Below are 17,949 nucleotides of genomic sequence, written 5' to 3' on the forward strand. Positions count from 1 at the left end.
ATCTCCAAATTTTGTCACATTATGAAGTTAGGATTTCAACACATGAATTTTTCATGGGGGAACAGAGGACAAAAATCAGCCCATAACAAGAATGTATCAGGGACTTCCTAAATAATTACCAATTATGTTTCATCACCTGCCTTCTTCACAGCTGATTTGGATTCTGCTTCAGTGAGTTAGGGGCAGAAGTGATGTGCTCCACTTCAGGCCTGGCCATAAAACACACCTTTTTCCCCCCTTGAGACAGAGTTTCACTTTGTTGCCCAGGCTGGAGTGCAGCAGTGGTGCAATCTCAGCTCACTGCAACCTCCGCCTCCTGGGTTCAAGTGATCCTCCTGCTAAGTAGCTGGGATTACAGGCATGGACAGACCACCAACCCAGCTAGTTTTTGTATTTTTAGTAAAGTTGGGACTTCACCATGTTGGTCAGGCTGGTCTTGAATTCCTGACCTCAAGTGATCTGCCCACCTCAGCCTCCTAAAGTGCTGGGATTACAGGCATGAACCATGACACCTGGCTCCTAAAACTCACTCTCAACCATCCCAGTTCTTCCTACTTTCACAGAGACTTTGAAGAACTTGTATTTACATGGCAGCACATTTAAAAAAAAAAAAGGGTGCCTGGATTTCTGAGTTATCCTAGAAGGCCACACACATACATACACACACTTGCATTAGGTTGTAATAGAAGCAAGAAACAAGTAAAACAACTATTTTTGTTTGGTCATTAATTTTTTCTTTTGTACTGCAGCAAGCATATGTTAGACTAATAGAAAATATACAGAATACACACGATACCACATGTTCTGAAGCATTCCCCGTTCAAGAATTTAAAAACTCTTCATAATTGTTAGTTATATCTTCCATTAAGCATTTAAATATTTCATTAAGGAGAGATAATCATCTAATAGTAGTGGAAATATTAAACTCAATAAACATTTTCTTGTGGGAAAATCTACTTTACTTGATAATCAAAGTTATCACAGAAGAAATAGCCCCTTTGAGGAATTTTGAATATAGTATACTCTACAAAATCTCCAAAGATGAAAGAACAAGTCCATATATAGGGAACAAAGCCCTTGAATAAAGCCCAAGGAATGAAGTAATATGAAAATAAATTAGTGCCTGAGATGCAGCAGCTACATGTCCATGAACATAAAGATCTATTGACCAGAAAATCATGACCAGGTACAAAATCATCACCTTGTAAAACTCTAGGCCACCATAGTTAGGGAAGATGTTTAATAGTGTTACAATGGACAGATGGAAGAGTCAATTATTCTGCCAACTTCTGCTGTAATCCAACCTGAAATGATCCTCCAGCTGAGAGGTTAGGGGCTTTAAACTTTTATCACTAATTTCAAATGTAGACATCAAAGGGCAGAGTCATCAGAGCAGATACAGTCACGTAGCAAAGCCACTGCACCTTTCTCATCAGGAAGTTCTCTCCCAAAAATAACTGAGAGAATGTACAGGGCCCATTGATAAGAAGCTCTTCTTATAATTAGTTTTGATGACAATTTTAATTGAAATTTAGCTCTTGAATGCATGCATACAGAAGAATGGGACATCTTTGAAAGAAGTAATGAAACTTATAAAAAGCCCAAGACCCTTACAAAACAGATTGGAACAAGGAAAGAATAGTGCAGTAGACAAAGAAAGGGCCAAAAATATGGATTAAAAAATGAAAATGAAACTTTGACTATGATGTACTCTATAGAATCTTGCTAAAAATAGGAAGTATTTTAGCACAGCTAAAAATTTTTATGATTGCATTAAGAAGGCTGTAATAGGCCAGACTCAGTGGCTCACGCCTGTAATCCCAGAACTTTTGGAGGCCAAGACGGGTGGATCACCCGACATCAGGAGTTCGAGACCAGCCTGGCCAGCATGGTGAAACCCCATATCTACTAAAAATACAAAAAGTAGCCAGGCGTGGTGGCAGACACCTGTAATCTCAGCTGCTTGGGAGGCTGAGGCAGGAGAATCACTTGAAACTGAGAGGTGGAGCTTGCAGTGGGCTGAGATTGTGCCACTGCACCCCAGCCTGGATGACAGAGCAAGACTCTGTCTTGGGGCAGGGGGGCAGTCTGTAATAGATGTTCTACATACATGCATATACACACATGCACATATACCTACCACACAAGGTAACTAAACTCTAAAGGGGTGGGGTTTCATCCCATTAGTATAGGTTCAAATATTCCCAACATTTCTTTTCCAAATACGTCACACCTGAGGAATGTTTTAGCTCATGGCAGCACTGGCTGCTTTCATAACTCCACACATATTTGAAATCTTGGCAGCCAGAAAATATTAAAAAGACGCCATTCTCCCATTCTGTAGGTTGCCTGTTCACTCATCTGACAAAGGGCTAGTATCCAGAACCTACAAAGAACTCAAACAAATTTACAAGAAAAAAACAAACAACCCCATCAAAAAGTGGGCAAAGGATATGAACAGACATTTCTCAAAAGAAGACATTCATACAGCCAACAGACACATGAAAAAATGCTCGTCATCACTGGCCATCAGAGAAATGCAAATCAAAACCACAATGAGATACCATCTCACACCAGTTAGAATGGCGATCATTAAAAAGTCAGGAAACAACAGGTGCTGGAGAGGATGTGGAGAAATAGGAACACTTTTACACTGTTGGTGGGACGGTAAAGTAGTTCAACCATTATGGAAAACAGTATGGCGATTCCTCAAGGATCTAGAACTAGATGTACCATATGACCCAGCCATCCCATTACTGGGTATATACCCAAAGGATTATAAATCATGCTGCTATAAAGACACATGCACACGTATGTTTATTGCAGCACTATTCACAATAGCAAAGACTTGGAATCAACCCAAATGTCCATCAGTGACAGACTGGATTAAGAAAATGTGGCACATATATACCATGGAATACTATGCAGCCAAAAAAAAAGGATGAGTTTGTATCCTTTGTAGGGACATGGATGCAGCTGGAAACCGTCATTCTTAGCAAACTATCACGAGAACAGAAAACCAAACACCGCATGTTCTCACTCATAGGTGGGAACTGAACAATGAGATCACTTGGACTCGGGAAGGGGGACATCACACACCGGGGCCTATCATGGGGGGGGGGAGGGGGGAGGGATTGCATTGGGAGTTATACCTGATGTAAATGACGAGTTGATGGGTGCAGCACACCAACATGGCACAGGTGTACATATGTAACAAACCTGCACGTTATGCACATGTACCCTAGAACTTAAAGTATAATAATAATAATAAATAAATAAATAAAAAGATGCCATTCTAGCCCTGCCTATTGAAAAGATAAATATTGTGCTATCTGAAATTACCAGACAGATACAAGTTGCAGGTTGTTTCCACAATGTTTTGGCATTTGTGGGGAAAAGGTTTATGACCTCGTTTTCCTTTAAAAATTCATCATTTAACATGGGACAAAGATGCCTGAAATAAATAACATGAAACAGCCAATAGACTCCAGATCATTCATGCTAGCCAAAAATTTTAAAACTTTCAATAGTATTAAAATGTGCTTTTAATGATGAGGCATGACATTCTTACCTTGTTTTATGTAATTTCCATCATTCTGAACAAAAATTTAATTTCAATTTAATTTCAACTTATCAAAGTCAAGATTTAAAAAACAGCCTGGGCCAAGCACAGTGGCTCACATCTGTAATCCCAGCACTTTGGGAGGCTGAGGTGGGCAGATCACCTAAGGTCAGGAGTTTGAGGCCAGCCTGGCCAACATAGTGAAACCTTCTCACTACTAAAAATAAAAAAAAATTAGCCGGGCATGGTGGCAGGCCCCTGTAATCCTAGCTACTTGGGAGGCTGAGGCAGGAGAATCACTTGAACCTGGGAGGCGGAAGTTGTAGTGAGCTGAGATTGTGCCACTACACTCCAGCCCAGGTGACAGTGCAAGACTCCATCTCAAAAAGAAAAAAAAAAAAAAAACACCAGCCTGTGCATGCCAGGAGGCAGAAGGGTTTGGCATGGCTGAAGAATCAGCAGGCAGAGCCCTCAGGCCATGGGTAGAGAGGAGGCTTGACAGCTGGGGCAGGGCTCTGATGTTTGCTGTGACAAGGGCTGTCATTCTGAATGTCCCCAGGTCAAACCACGGCCTCATGCTGAAAAGCTATGCAGAGGAAACTGAAATGAAGAGTAATTAGGAAAGAAATCAAAACAATCACGTGTCTACACTCTCAGAAAAAAGCTGAAAGTGTAACACAGCATTGGTCCTATGAAGACAAGTAAAAAATAAAAGTTGCTGGAATCCCTAAAACACTTTAAGCCTTGGGAGAAATGTGACTGTGGTCTGAGTCGTGTAGCACATCATGGTAACTCCTGTACAGCAGAACTCATCCTCATCGTTCTTATTCTGTCCCGATAGCTGGTACCACAGGTGTACACTACCACGCCCAGCTAATTTTTGCATTTTTTGTAGAGACGGGGTCTCACTGTGTTGCCTAGACTCAAACTTGGCCTCAAGTGATCCTCCCACCTCAGTCTCCCAAAGTGCTGGTATTACAGTCATGCCCTACCACATCCAACCTCGAATCATGTTTTTAAAAGTTAATCCATATAAACAGGTATATTAGTCCGTTCTCACACTGCTATAAACAACTGCCAGAGACTGGGTAATTTATAAAGGCAAGAGGCTTAATTACCTTACAGTTCCCCATGGCAACGGTGGCCTCAGGAAACTTACAATCACAGCAGAAGAGGGAGTAAACACATCCTTCTTCACATGATGGCAGGAAGGAGAAGTGCCTAGCAAAACGGAGAAAAGCCCCTAATAAAACCACCAGATCTCATGAGAACTCACTATCACAAGAACAGCAAGGGAGAAACAGCCCCATGATTAAATTACCTCCCACCAGGTCCCTCCCACAACATGTGGGGATTATGAGAACTACAATTCAAGATGAGATTTGGGTGGGGACACAGCCAAACCATATCAACAGGTGAGAAGCAACTGCCAAATTCTTAAAAAGTTGTAAGAATGAACTACACTGTATTTGTAAGCAAATCTCAAATGGTATTTTCCCCATCCCTGTTCCCTGCTAAGATATGCCCTTTCTGTGACATAGCAAGGAGCCAGACAATGGCAGGACAGATGCCTCTATCAAGTGGGACTGGTCAGGGCGCCCCAGAACCACTCATGTTCATTGGCCAAAGCAAGTCACGTTGCTAATTCCAGTCAATGACAGCAGAAAATTCTATGTCCCTTAAATGAAAAAGAAGTGTAAAAACAATGAAACCTATCCCAATTATCACACAATCTATAAAATCTATACAATGCAGGTAATAATAAAACCTGTTGCTTACCAGACAATAAAGCACTGCCTAAAATAAACAATGTGACACTGTCAATCAATAGACAAACAGATCAATGAAACATGGTAGAAAAATGCAAAAATAGATGCATGTACATAGAGAATCTTAGTAAATAATAAAGATGACATTTTGAAAACATCGGAGAAAATTGTAGTATGATGTTAGGATAACTAGACAGACATGTTGGAAAAAATGAGGATCGATTGCACTACTGACATCTAAGAAATACCTGCTGGGACAAACATTTAAACTTGGAAAATGAGATTTAAAATATTAAAAGGGAGAAACTTTTTTAAAAAATAATCAAGAAGCAAGAAGTCATAAGCAAGATGACATTTCTGAGTAGGCTTAAAATCCAAATGTTATAAAAGTGAAGACTAACAAATTTGACTACAAAAATAAATACATAATTTCTACATAGCTAAAAAATAGAACTCAAGGTGAAAAGAAACAAATTGGGAGAAGTATTTGCAATATTGCCACATTGGAAAGGTTAGTCTTTTTAATATATAAAGATCTAAGAATCAAAAAGAAATAATTCAAACAAGATAAAAAGTTGGACATTTTACAGAGAAGGAAACATGAATTGTTCTCAAATAAAAGATAATTCTCAACAGTAATGCACAGTAATAATTTCAATGCGGCATGTTTCTTCTTTCACACTGAGGAATCTCAATTTTATGACAACATTTTGTATTGATAGAAGTGGGAGTTAATCAGTACCCTCATGTATTGCTGGGAGTTAATCAGTACCCTCATGTATTGCTGAAGGGAGTGTAAGTTCAATCTCTTTAGAGTTTTGGGCATTATCTACCAACATTTAAAATTCAAAACATTCTTTCACTAAAAATTCTTTCAGGTATAGTTTATAGATATACTTACACATATATGAAATAATGCATGCACAAAGATAGAAACTATATTCCCTCTGCCACCATTTGAACTCAAAGAACAGAATTAGATTCTAATTCTTGTTCACAGCATGATTTTATCATTCATCCATAAATGGGCATTTTATTAGTTCTCCCTCACAATGTGGTACTTTCAAATACACCACCTAAAATAAATGCTACAACAATGAAGATAACCAGCTACTTGCCATCTTCTCTCCTTCCCTCACCCAGTTTAACCACCATCATGAAGCCACGTCCATAATATTCTTTCTTACTGTTTTATGGAGGCTAATTGCATCTATATATATATTCCCCAAAAGTATATGTATATGTATCTTTTTGAACTTGGTTATTACTTTTTTAAAAATCTGTGTTTAATCTTATAGAATTTAGTTTTTCATTTAATGTTTTTAGCTAAAACCATCCACATTGCTCTGTGCCACTTGCAATTCAGTTGTTTGAGGCACCATTGTGAAATCTGCCAGTTTATTCATGCATTCTTCCATGAATGGGCAGTTGGGTTGTTTCCTGGTCTTTACTTTTGTGAATAGCATTCATACATGTGAACATTTTCATTCATGTCTCCTGTTGAACATGTACACTTTTTTTTAGATACATCCAGAACTGCAATTGCTAGGTCGTAAGATAAATATTAAGGTTTAAGAGATAGCCAATCTGCTTTCCAAAGATGTGCCATTTGAGATCGTCACCAGAAATATCTAAGAGATTCTGTGGGTCTATATCTACTAAAAACTTGATAGTATCTAATATGGTTTGGCTGTGTCCCCATACAAAATCTCATCTTGAATTGTAGTTCCCATAATCCCCATCTGTCATGAAAGGGACCCGGTGGGAGGTAATTGAATCATGGGGCAGTCACCTCCATGCTGTTATCGTAATTGTGAGTTCTCATGAGATATGATGGTTTTATAAGGGGCTTTTCCCCTTTTGCTTGGCACTACTTCCTGCCACCATGTGAAGAAGGACATGTTTGCTTCCCCTTCCGCCATGATTGTAAGTTTCCTGAGGCGTCGTCAGCCATGCTGAACTGTGAGTCAATTAAATCTCTTTCCTTTATAAATTACAGTTTCAGGTATGTATTAGCAGTGTGAGAATAGAGAAATACGATGTCAAATTTTTAATTGTTGCAAATCAAAGGCATGTAAAACTGTCTCACTGAGGTGTCCAAGTGCATTTTTCTTATCACTAATGATGTGAACAATCTCATTTTATGTTCTATTGGCAAAATATGTTTCCTGTTCTATCAAATGCCTCTTTGCTTTTGGCAACTATTTTCCAATGAGTTGCTTTTCTCATTGTTTTGTAAATGTTCTAGGTACACATTTTGTAAACGTACGTACACACTTGATGCTAAGTTGTGCGTCTGTGAAAGTTTAATGAATTGTTTCACTTCCTTTAATACAACTCTTGGTATACAAGGGATCTAAATTTTAATAGTCATATTTAGCTATTTTTTCATTCATAAACAAAGCTTCTTGCATCCTATTTAAGACAACTTTCCTTACTCAAATGTACAAGATAGTTATACTTTCTTTTAAAAAGTAGTTATATTTTGTTTTTCATGTAATTTTTTAATGCTGCTGCAGTTAAGTGGAATATATTGTATGAGGTCATGGTCCAATTCATTTTCTTCATAATGATAGCTGTTTTTCCAGTTCCATATATCCTGCCATCTCTTCTGACTGTTCTGATATATTACATGCATGGATCTTTTATGAACAACTCTGTCCCATTGATCAATTGCATAATCCTGAGCCAACATCACACTTTCATAATTAATTTTATAATAAAGTCTATTAGGGCAAGGTTCTTTTCTGCTTTTTTTCTTCAGAAGGGCCCTACCCATTCTTGGCCATTTTTCTTATAAGTTTAGAATTATATCGCTCAGTTCCATGAAAAAAAAAAATACCACAAAGATTTTAATTGGATTTGTATTGCCTTCATACATCAACTTGGGAAGAATTTGGAATCTTTATAATACTCAGGCTTATTACAGGGTCATGTGACAAGGAGTATCAACTATCTGTAAATAATTACTACAAATCAATTCATATATTACTTTAGATCTCTTTATAACATTTTACTGCTTTCCTTGTAGAGGTCTTACACATCAACTCTTTAGTTTTATTTCCATGTATAAAATATCCTTTGATGTTATAAACAGTTTCTCCTTGATTTGATCATCTAAATGTCTGCTACACTTATAACAAATTTTTCATTGATTTTGTGGGATTTTTCTATACAAATAACCAGAAGGGGGAACCTGTGAGGTGTGGCTGTAACGTTGTGAGAGGAAATTTCTTCAAAGAAGAAAATCCTAGAGAGGGCCTCAGCTGTTGGCCATCACCAAGTGACACTCCCTGAAGCTGGGGGTATAAGTACCTTGGTCCCAAAAGTGGGTGGGGACTTGGGTATCAACTACAACCTGGACCAGATAGTAGTCCAGGGTTACTATCCAGGTTACTAAATAAGCAATACCGCATTCCAGGAACAATTTCAGAGATTGACACCATCAAAGACTTAAAGGATGCAGGATTGGGATCTCTTCTCATATCCCCCATTCAATGTGCTGTTCTCACTCCTTCAAAAATCGGTTGGATTGTGGTGAATGATGGTTCACAGCCAAAAACATAACCAAGTATAGTTCAGGAGCTATTTGTATTTTGCCATTACTTTCAAGGGCAAAAACCAGTTACTTTTGCACCAACCTAATACTATTGTGCCAGATGTGGTATCACCACCAGAAGAGACCAACACGTGCTCTCTAGTGCTCATGTGCAACTTGAGGTAAGCACATTCTTCTCAATAGGAAGAAAAAAGCAGTTTCTCTTCACATAACCGATGACATATTCACTGTTTTGCACTCCATCTGTGCCAACTTTCTTTGTTATAATTAGGTCACAGATATCCTATTTAATGTAATACTTTTCTGAACATCTGTCTTGGTTCATTTTGCATCCCTATAAAGGAATAACTGAGGCTGGGTAATTTATAAAGAAAGGGGGTTTATTTGGCTCACAGCTCTGAAGGCTGTACAACCAGCACTACTTCTAGTGAGGCCTCAAGAAGCTTTGGTTCAGGGCAGAAATGGAAGGGGAACAGGCATCACATGGCCATTGCAAGAGGAAGGAAGGGAGACAGATGAAGGAGGAAGGTGCCAGCTCTTTTTAATAGTCAGATCCCACAGGAACCAACAGAGTGAGGACTCACTCATTACTGCCATGACAGCACCAAGCCATTCAGGAGAGATCTGCTCCCATGACCCAAACATCTGCCACCAGGCCCCAGCTTCGACACTGCAGATCACATTTCAACATGAGATTTGGAGGACACAAATGTACAAATGATATCAGTGTCACACTTGGATCCAATACTGATTAAACCATTATGTGAGTGGTAAGTATTCTCAAGCCAGAAGATGTCATTAAGATTCAGGTACTAAATTTATTGATAAGTTCTAAGAGTTCAGTGGCTCAGGGCATACCTGAATATCCTTTCTGAGATACCAGTTGTTCCACCCTCCCAAACCTTATCCTAAAAAAACAAATGGCATGTGGTAGACCTCTTTGGAGTTTTATTGTTTTGTTTTTAGTATACTTTACTTTTTAGATCAGTTTTAGATTTGGAGAAAAAGTATACAAAATATAAAGAGAGTTCCCATATATCCCCTCTCTCTGACATACCATTTTCTATTAGGGCCTTGCATTAGTGTTATACATTCATTACAACTGATGAACCAATATTGATATATTATCAATCACTAAGCTCAAAATTAACATTAAGATTCACTTTGTATTGCACATTCTGTGGGTTTTGACAAATGTGGAATAACATCTATTCACCATCACAGTATCACAGATTGGAGTTTCACTGCCCTAACAAACCTCTGTTCTGTTTAGTCCTTCCTTCCCGAGCTCCAAGCAAAAACTGATCTTCTGTCTCTATAGTTTCGCATTTTTTCAGAATGTCATATAGTTGAAGTCATACAATTTGTTGTCTTTTCAGAATGACTCTTTCACTTAGTAATAGTCATTTAAGGTTCTTCCATGTCTTTTCATGACTTGATAGCTCATTTATATTTCTTCTGAGTAATATTTTGTTATATGGATATATATTCAGAAGTGTCCTAGACATTCTTGATCATTTTTCATCCATCTAAATTGTAAAATTATCTTAAGTGCCATAGAAAAATCCTCAAAGATGTTTATGGATTTGCATTGCAGCTACAAATAAACTTGGAAAAAATTGAAGGACATCTTGGCTGTTTCCCATTTTGACATAATTATGAATAAAGCTGCTAAAACATTTTTGTAAAGGTTTTTGTGTAGATGTAAGTTGTCAGCTCACTGGGGTATGTACTTGGGAGCATGGTTGTCTCTTTGGGTCCTGCAGGCAGCATACATTGCACTTGGAAGTGCCACTCTGAGCCATTACCTGGGTAACTGGTAAATAAGAGATTTTCGGCAGCTCCAGACTTCAGGGCAAACCACGTGGCCACATAGCCCTGTGAGTCAGTGATCAGGATGAACTCAGAGTCTCTGGAAAATCCCTACAGGAAAGTAGTCACACAGACTCCGACACCCCCGACCAGCAGACTATGAGCTACCAGGTGACCATGTATTTGGGGCTGTCCATTAGAAGGTTGGTATTACCAGTGCCACTGGGTCGTTGGTTCTTGTGGGCCCATCAGCAATCCACTGTCAAAGATGGCACATTTTAGACAGAGTCTGTGCAGGTCCAGAAGGTATAAATAAATTAAATATGGATGGTCCACTCCCTCGTAATCCACCTTTACTTTACTGACACCTTCCTCAACTCCCAAGATCCAGGGGCTTTTTGTGACCAGTTGATGAAAGAGGAAAGAATGTGTGCCTAATTCAGAGAGGGGTCAGCACTGCGATTACCAGAAAATGAGAAGCTGTTGCAGGAGGGACAGATTGGGAAGAGGTCTAAATGGCAGCAGTGAAAGAAAATCCTCTCCGTGGGAGATCTGGGAGCAGTGCAGGTGGATCTCCCTTTCCCGCGGAGAGAGAACTCTCCATGTGGCATGCGCTCCGGGGCAGAGGTTATTGGCTTGACTTGTTGGTCAGGAGCAGGGCAGGAAAACTGTGGGAAGAATGAATACAAGAACATCTGGGAAGAGGTTACTGAACTCGGGATGGGCACACAGTGGGTGAATCAAATAGGAAGGGGAAAGACAAGGATATCTTGGAGTTTATTGAACCTGGGATGGACACAGTGGCTGGAAGGATCTACATCTCCTGTTCATGGTCAACCCCCCAGGCTTTCCGAACAGATTGAACAGCTACGTTGGAGGATGACTTCTCTCACAGGTGTTGGTCTCTCTTCTTAGCCCTCACTGTGCTGGGGCAACAAGCCCATGAACTTAGTCACTATTAGTGGAATACAGAGGCTATACATGAACCCAAGAAATGGGCTCCTTTTCACAAACGCTGATATAGCAACTAACACTGCCAACATTTCTAATCCAGCAGCAGCAAAGATAGACACTGAGTCTTAAAAGTGCCACCATCCTCTGCCTCCCATGTGACACAGGATGCTGGCAGGTAGATCATACTATACTTTCTTTGCCCTGGAGGAGGCAGTGAATTTACTCTAACTGGAATCAATCTGTGTAGTGTGATGGGTTCCCCACCAGGTTACTAAAGGGTGTATATCCACTGCCTGAACCTTAAAGGCCAGGCCAGGGACAAAGGCCATAAGACCCAGTCAAGGAGCAGGTGTCCCTGAGAACCCAAATATCCCAGAGTGTATCTGAAAACCTACCATAGATAACAGTCCCAACACACACACACACACACACACACACACACACACACACACACACACACACACAGCAAAGAGTCAGAAAATTAGCTTTAAAGCAGCTTAGGGGTGGGAGTCAGAGCAGATCTCTAAAGCTGTCCAGAAGGGCCTCATATGTAAGTCCTAATAAACTCATCTACTCGCCAAACTGGACTTGTCTAAGTCATTCTTTGATCTCTCAGCTCCCTCCCACTTCAGCAGAAGGTTTTTCTATATGATTCCAGGTTTTTCTCATTCCAATCTGTATCCCAGATATGTATTTGACCTTGATTCTCACATGCTGTAACTGGCACTGCCATCAAAGAACTACATAATGCTTACACCTTAGCACTGTATCCAAAATAATACTGTCTCAGACTAAGGAACTCATTTTATGGTAAAACGATAGAGGCATAACCATAACCTACTCTATGTTGGAGCCTAATAATTTGATTAAGTCTAGAATAAGATATCACCTTAGGAGACAATATCCTGTGCTCCCAGGAGCTAGAACAGATGAGCTCAAAAAGCAGTGGAAGCAAAATCAGCCCTTTTTGCCATCATCCCTAGGGAGCCACTTGCAGAATTCATGCTTCCTGCTCCTCGAACATAGGCTCTTCCAGATTTGAGCTCCTGGGAGGCAGCTGGGTACACAGGGAAATGTTCCACGGAATCTGAAACTCCAACTGCTACCTGGTCACTTTCGGGTTGTCATGCAAGTGGGCCCACAGGCAAAGAAGGGATGTGCTCTACTGGCAGAGGGAATCTGGCCTACACATGAAGGTAGGTAGGGTGGCTGCTACATAATAGAGGCCAGGGTGAGGACCTGTAGAACCAACAGAGGTTGCTTACTTGGTGTTTCTCTGCCCAAGGAGAGCATTAAAGGAGGATTTGCAGCACACCTGGCTTAACAAGGACACCAACTCCTCAGGGATAAAGGTCTGGGTCATGACTCCAACCAGTCTTCACAAGTCAAATATGGAGAGAGGGGGAACCCTACCACAGGTGTTGACTTTTCATCACACTCCTTCTTTCACTACTCACCACCTCGCCTTCATTGTCTTCTGAGATTGTCTTTGACAACATAGACTGTCAGGGAAATTCCATTCGTACCCCCCCATAGGGTTGAACCAAGGGCTTTCTGTTCTCATAAATTTGAGGCCCAATTTGTAGCATAAGAACTGAGCCAAGAAGATCTGGGACACATAGGGTGGACACCACAGGACACTAATTCTCTGTTTCAGGTTCTCTCTACTTCACCTGTCTTTTGTTCCAAACCAAATCTGCCTGGGTCCAGATCAGTTTCTTGCAGAGTACAACCTACACTCTCCCTCCAATGCCTCCGACCTCTTGCCAGGGGCAAGAGGGGCTCCCTGGGGCCTCCCTGTTGATGTTCTGGTAAGGAGTATAGCATGTGTCCAGTAGGGCCAGGGAGCTCATAACTCTGACTGGGAGACTGCAGCCTGCAGATCTGTTCTTCCCCATCTTCACCCACAGTTGGTGGTAGGGTCCCAAGACACAGGTGATAGATGAGGTTTCTCAGGTGATGGCCTGAAGATGAAGCAGGAAGTCTCGCTTAGGGGTGGTCAACTCAGCAATGCTCCAGGCTGCTGCCTCTCCCTCACACCCTGTATCACCTCCTCCTGCATCCCTCACACCTGCACTCTGGGATTATCCTTCCTGGTGAAGGAGGAGCAGGCATGCAAGCCCTTAGCCTCTGGCTCTGCTTTCTGGAGAGCCCAAGTAGAACAAAAAACACACCAACAAACACACATATACGCATGCATACAGTTCATAATTTGGACAATTACATACAATTAATCAAGCCTCTTTTCCGGGAACATAAACACTTATCCTAGGTGATGAATGAGGAACATTAGCCTAGGTTCCTCGGAGAACGAAGATTTAATGACTGTCCCCATAGCACACTTTTCCATGGCTTCCACAAAACAATTCTAATTCTTGTAATGAAATGAGTGAGAATAAATATGCATGATCCAGATTTCAGTAGGAGTTCACTCTGCCCTGCAGTCTAGGCTTAAGTTTTAGCAACAGACAGTCAATCCTCACTCAAGGACAAAACTCTGCCAAGGGCATCAGCTAGGGTAGAAACAGAAAGTGGCCTCAATTATCCAAACTTCAATTGGGGCATTAGCTTTTGCAGTCATGTTTGTGGATGAATGGAAGAGGAAGTAAAGTAATTAATACATGTCTCCAAGATGACAGTCTCTTGAGATGAGATTGAGCTTTGTCAATAAATCATTTTCTGAACATGGAAAGACAAAACAGTCCAAAATTTCAAGAACATAAGGAAGATTGGCTCTCTAGCTTCATTCAGCCTTCACCTCTGCAGGTATGTGGCCTTCAGATGATGCATCAGCAACATCAGCAGTGAATTCTCTTTCCATAGCACTAAATCTAAGGCTCACAGCCAGAAATAGATCTTCAAAGAGTGCATCCATAAAACCCTCATGAAATACCAAAATAATGAGTATCCAGGTGCACACGTACATGTGTACACACTCTACAAGGAAGAGAACAATTCGTTTAATGCTTAAAAAGGATGGACTATCTCCATTCAGGGAAAAGTAAGAATACAGACCAGAATATCAGATTTTAAAACAGAATTGTTTAATAACAGGCAATATGTAAGTTTCTGTCTGAATATATATTTGACTCACAGTTCATAACAGCCTTACCCAACTTTCCATTCATTAATCTAACAAATAGCTGTTCAGTCCCCACCAGGTGCTGGGCACAATTTAAGACATAAAGGATGCATTTGTTATATAACTCAGGCAAAAATCTCTGTCCTCCTGGAGCTTACATTCTAATAAGGAAGATACATAGCAAACCAAAGAAATAAGTACAGTGCATTAGAAGTTAAAAACACCTAAAGAAAAATAAAGCATGAAAGGGAGTTCAAAAATTCCAGGAAATTGCAATTTTAAACACAGTGGTTAGAGGCCTCACTGAGAAAGTGACATTTGAGCAAGGTTTTATAAAACCGGTGAGGAAACAGTATCCGGGAGAAGAGGGTTCTTGGCAGAAGGAAGAACCATTGCTGATGCAGAAATGCACTTGAAAATCATTACAGCGTGAGAGGGGTGAACCTCGCCTGACTAGCAGGGAAGAGAGCCAGAAGCAATAGAGGCCAGTCCATACAGGGCCTTGGGAGGCAGGTTAGGACTTTAGGTATCTTTCCAAGTGAAATGAAAAAGCACTGGGAGATTCTCAGCAGAGTTATAGCAACAATTGACTTAGGTTTGAATAGGATAACTTGGGGTACTATGTTGAAAATAGATTGCAAGTAAAGAGTGGAACCAAGACAGCAATGATTGTAGCAATCCAGACAGAGGTGATGTTAGCTTAGACCAGGGCACGGCTAGGGTGGGAAGTGAATAGGTGGGATCCTGGACACATAGGTGAAAGAAAAAAGACATTGCTGAAGGATTAGCAGTGGGTGAGTGAAAAAGGGAAGAGTCAGCCATGAGTAACTGAAGTATGGAGCTACTTCAAAGATACAGACCCCAGACCCAAACCCACAGCAACTGCAAACATTCTAGGAAATCTTACTTGCCCAGAAAGTGACCTGAGTATGTAGATCAAAAAATATCCCCCAAGTTCCAGGAAAAATGATTAAAAAGTGTATCACAACCAAATGCATCCTGGAAAAAAATGGGAATTTCAAGAACATAGAAAAAAAAAATGTTCTACAGATGTCCAGGCAGTAATCAAAAAAAGAGTTACCTAAAAAGGAAGGAAAAATCACACTTCCCTTCAGCTCTAAATGTCAGAAGACAACCAAGGCACATGTGAAGAGTTTCAAGGTAACAGATGTGATCCAAGAATGTTTTATAAAACCAAGTGATCTTTTTGACATGAAAACAATAAAAAAAATTCCCAAATATACAAAGAAGGGCCTCGAAATACTCCTCTTATGTAAATCTGCAAGAAATACTTGACTACATAAGTATAAATTAATAGAAAATTCAGAATATTAAGCAACTGATATTTTCATCTTCTTGGAATCTCTAACAAGAAAATATTCTTAAATATACATATCCGCAAATATATGTATTGCATTGTTATTGTTAGTAAAAATTAGCCAAAATCTCAATTTCACAATCTGAGTAATGTCTCTATTCTGATCTACTATCTAACCATTAAAACTCCAATCTGAAAAAGTTTTAATACTGTAGGAGAATAATTATAATGTGAGACTTAGGGGGAAAAGTATAAAAATCTACATATGGCATAATACTATGTAAAGAAAATTTTAAGAGTAAAAAAGATTAGAAAAATAAGGCAAAATATTAATAGCAGTTTCAAAATGGTGGGACTATTTGTGTTCTTTACCTCTTGTTTTATATTTCTGTATTTTTCTCATGTATCACTTTTATAATCAGGAAAAAAAAAAGAACAAAAAATGTTAACACATCATACGGAAGCTAAGAAAGACAGAATACCAAATAGGTAAATGATAGTAGCTCAAGAATGTGTAGACAACAAATAGAGCAGAAATGGTAATCCAGGGTATGACTGAAGATGTTCAGTCCATTTCTCGTTTGCCCCAAGAATCCTCACCAGCAGCGCTTGTGGCTGTAGGTTTTTACCCTGAGACAACTTTGCCACCAACTATCTTGCTTTTGTTATTTTTGCATCACTCTATTATATTGACTTTGGAAAAAAAAGACATCACTCTATGGAATTCTGTTTTTAGTAGTGGTATTTCCGTCTACAAAATATAGTGATTTTTGATCACCGAAAATGTCAAATCCTAGAAAACCTAACATTCCTACATGTAATGTTAACATTGTTCTTGAACAGTTTTTGGCCAAAATTTCATTTGCTGAATCTAATTTTTCTGAAATAGATAATTCTAATGATTCAGACAATTCTGATGTTACTTCTTTTCAGAAATAACTCCAAGAACAGTTTTTATGTTTAATTTTCACGTTGAAAATCAGTCAGATTTGCTTCAGCCTCAAAGAGCATGTTTATGTAAAATCAAATGAACACTGGCAGCGAGTGGTACTCTTTTTCCCAAACGGGTTAAGAACCTGAAACATCTAGAAGTTAAATGGGATAACCATGCTTCAGGTTAAAATTAACAAATATAAACCAATGTCAAGACAAACACTGATAAAATTCTTCATTCTAAGAGTAAAGAATTTCCACCCTTTGAAAAAAAACAACACAGAGAAAGAGATGAGAGAAAAGTGAGAGAGGCTGTTTTTAAGCAGGACTGCTATGGGTTTCTTTATTACCAAACTTTAACATGTGAAGCTCAGTAGTGGGCAGTGCACAGAGTGTGAGGTCGTGCGTGGGTGGAGAGTGTGTGCATGAGGGACCCTGCGCGGAATAAGAGCCCTGGGAGCCTTATTTACAGTGATGAATAAATCCAATTACACAACTCAGAAATGAATTGTCTATTCATTTCTATTAGTGGTGGTCTATTCCTGATAGAGACCAAAAGTAAATAAAAGCAAGCAGAGGAATGGTGCTAATTAATATAATTAACTGTGTTCATTGATGAAACAAATATAGGACTTTTTTGAAGGATGAAGAAAAGTCTCATATGAAAGGAATACAGAGAGGAAAGGAGAAATGCGATAGCAAAAGGTCTCAAAATCTCTCATTTTCACACACAGAAATGCAATACAACTGCATGAATGACGATCAGAGACAGAGAGGCAAACAGGCAGAGAGAAAGAGACAGGAAGAGAGGCAGAGAAAGACACACAGATAATACTCTTCAATAAATAGAGAGAAGGGTCTTGAAGTGCAACACTGTCTCTCCGAATGGAATATTTTGTATCACCCACGCCTCGGGGCGACCTTGCATAGAGCACCTGAGATGACACAGCCATCTCTTGA

This window comes from Macaca fascicularis, chromosome 8 (assembly GCF_037993035.2).
Source record: "Macaca fascicularis isolate 582-1 chromosome 8, T2T-MFA8v1.1".
Lineage (NCBI taxonomy): Eukaryota > Metazoa > Chordata > Mammalia > Primates > Cercopithecidae > Macaca > Macaca fascicularis.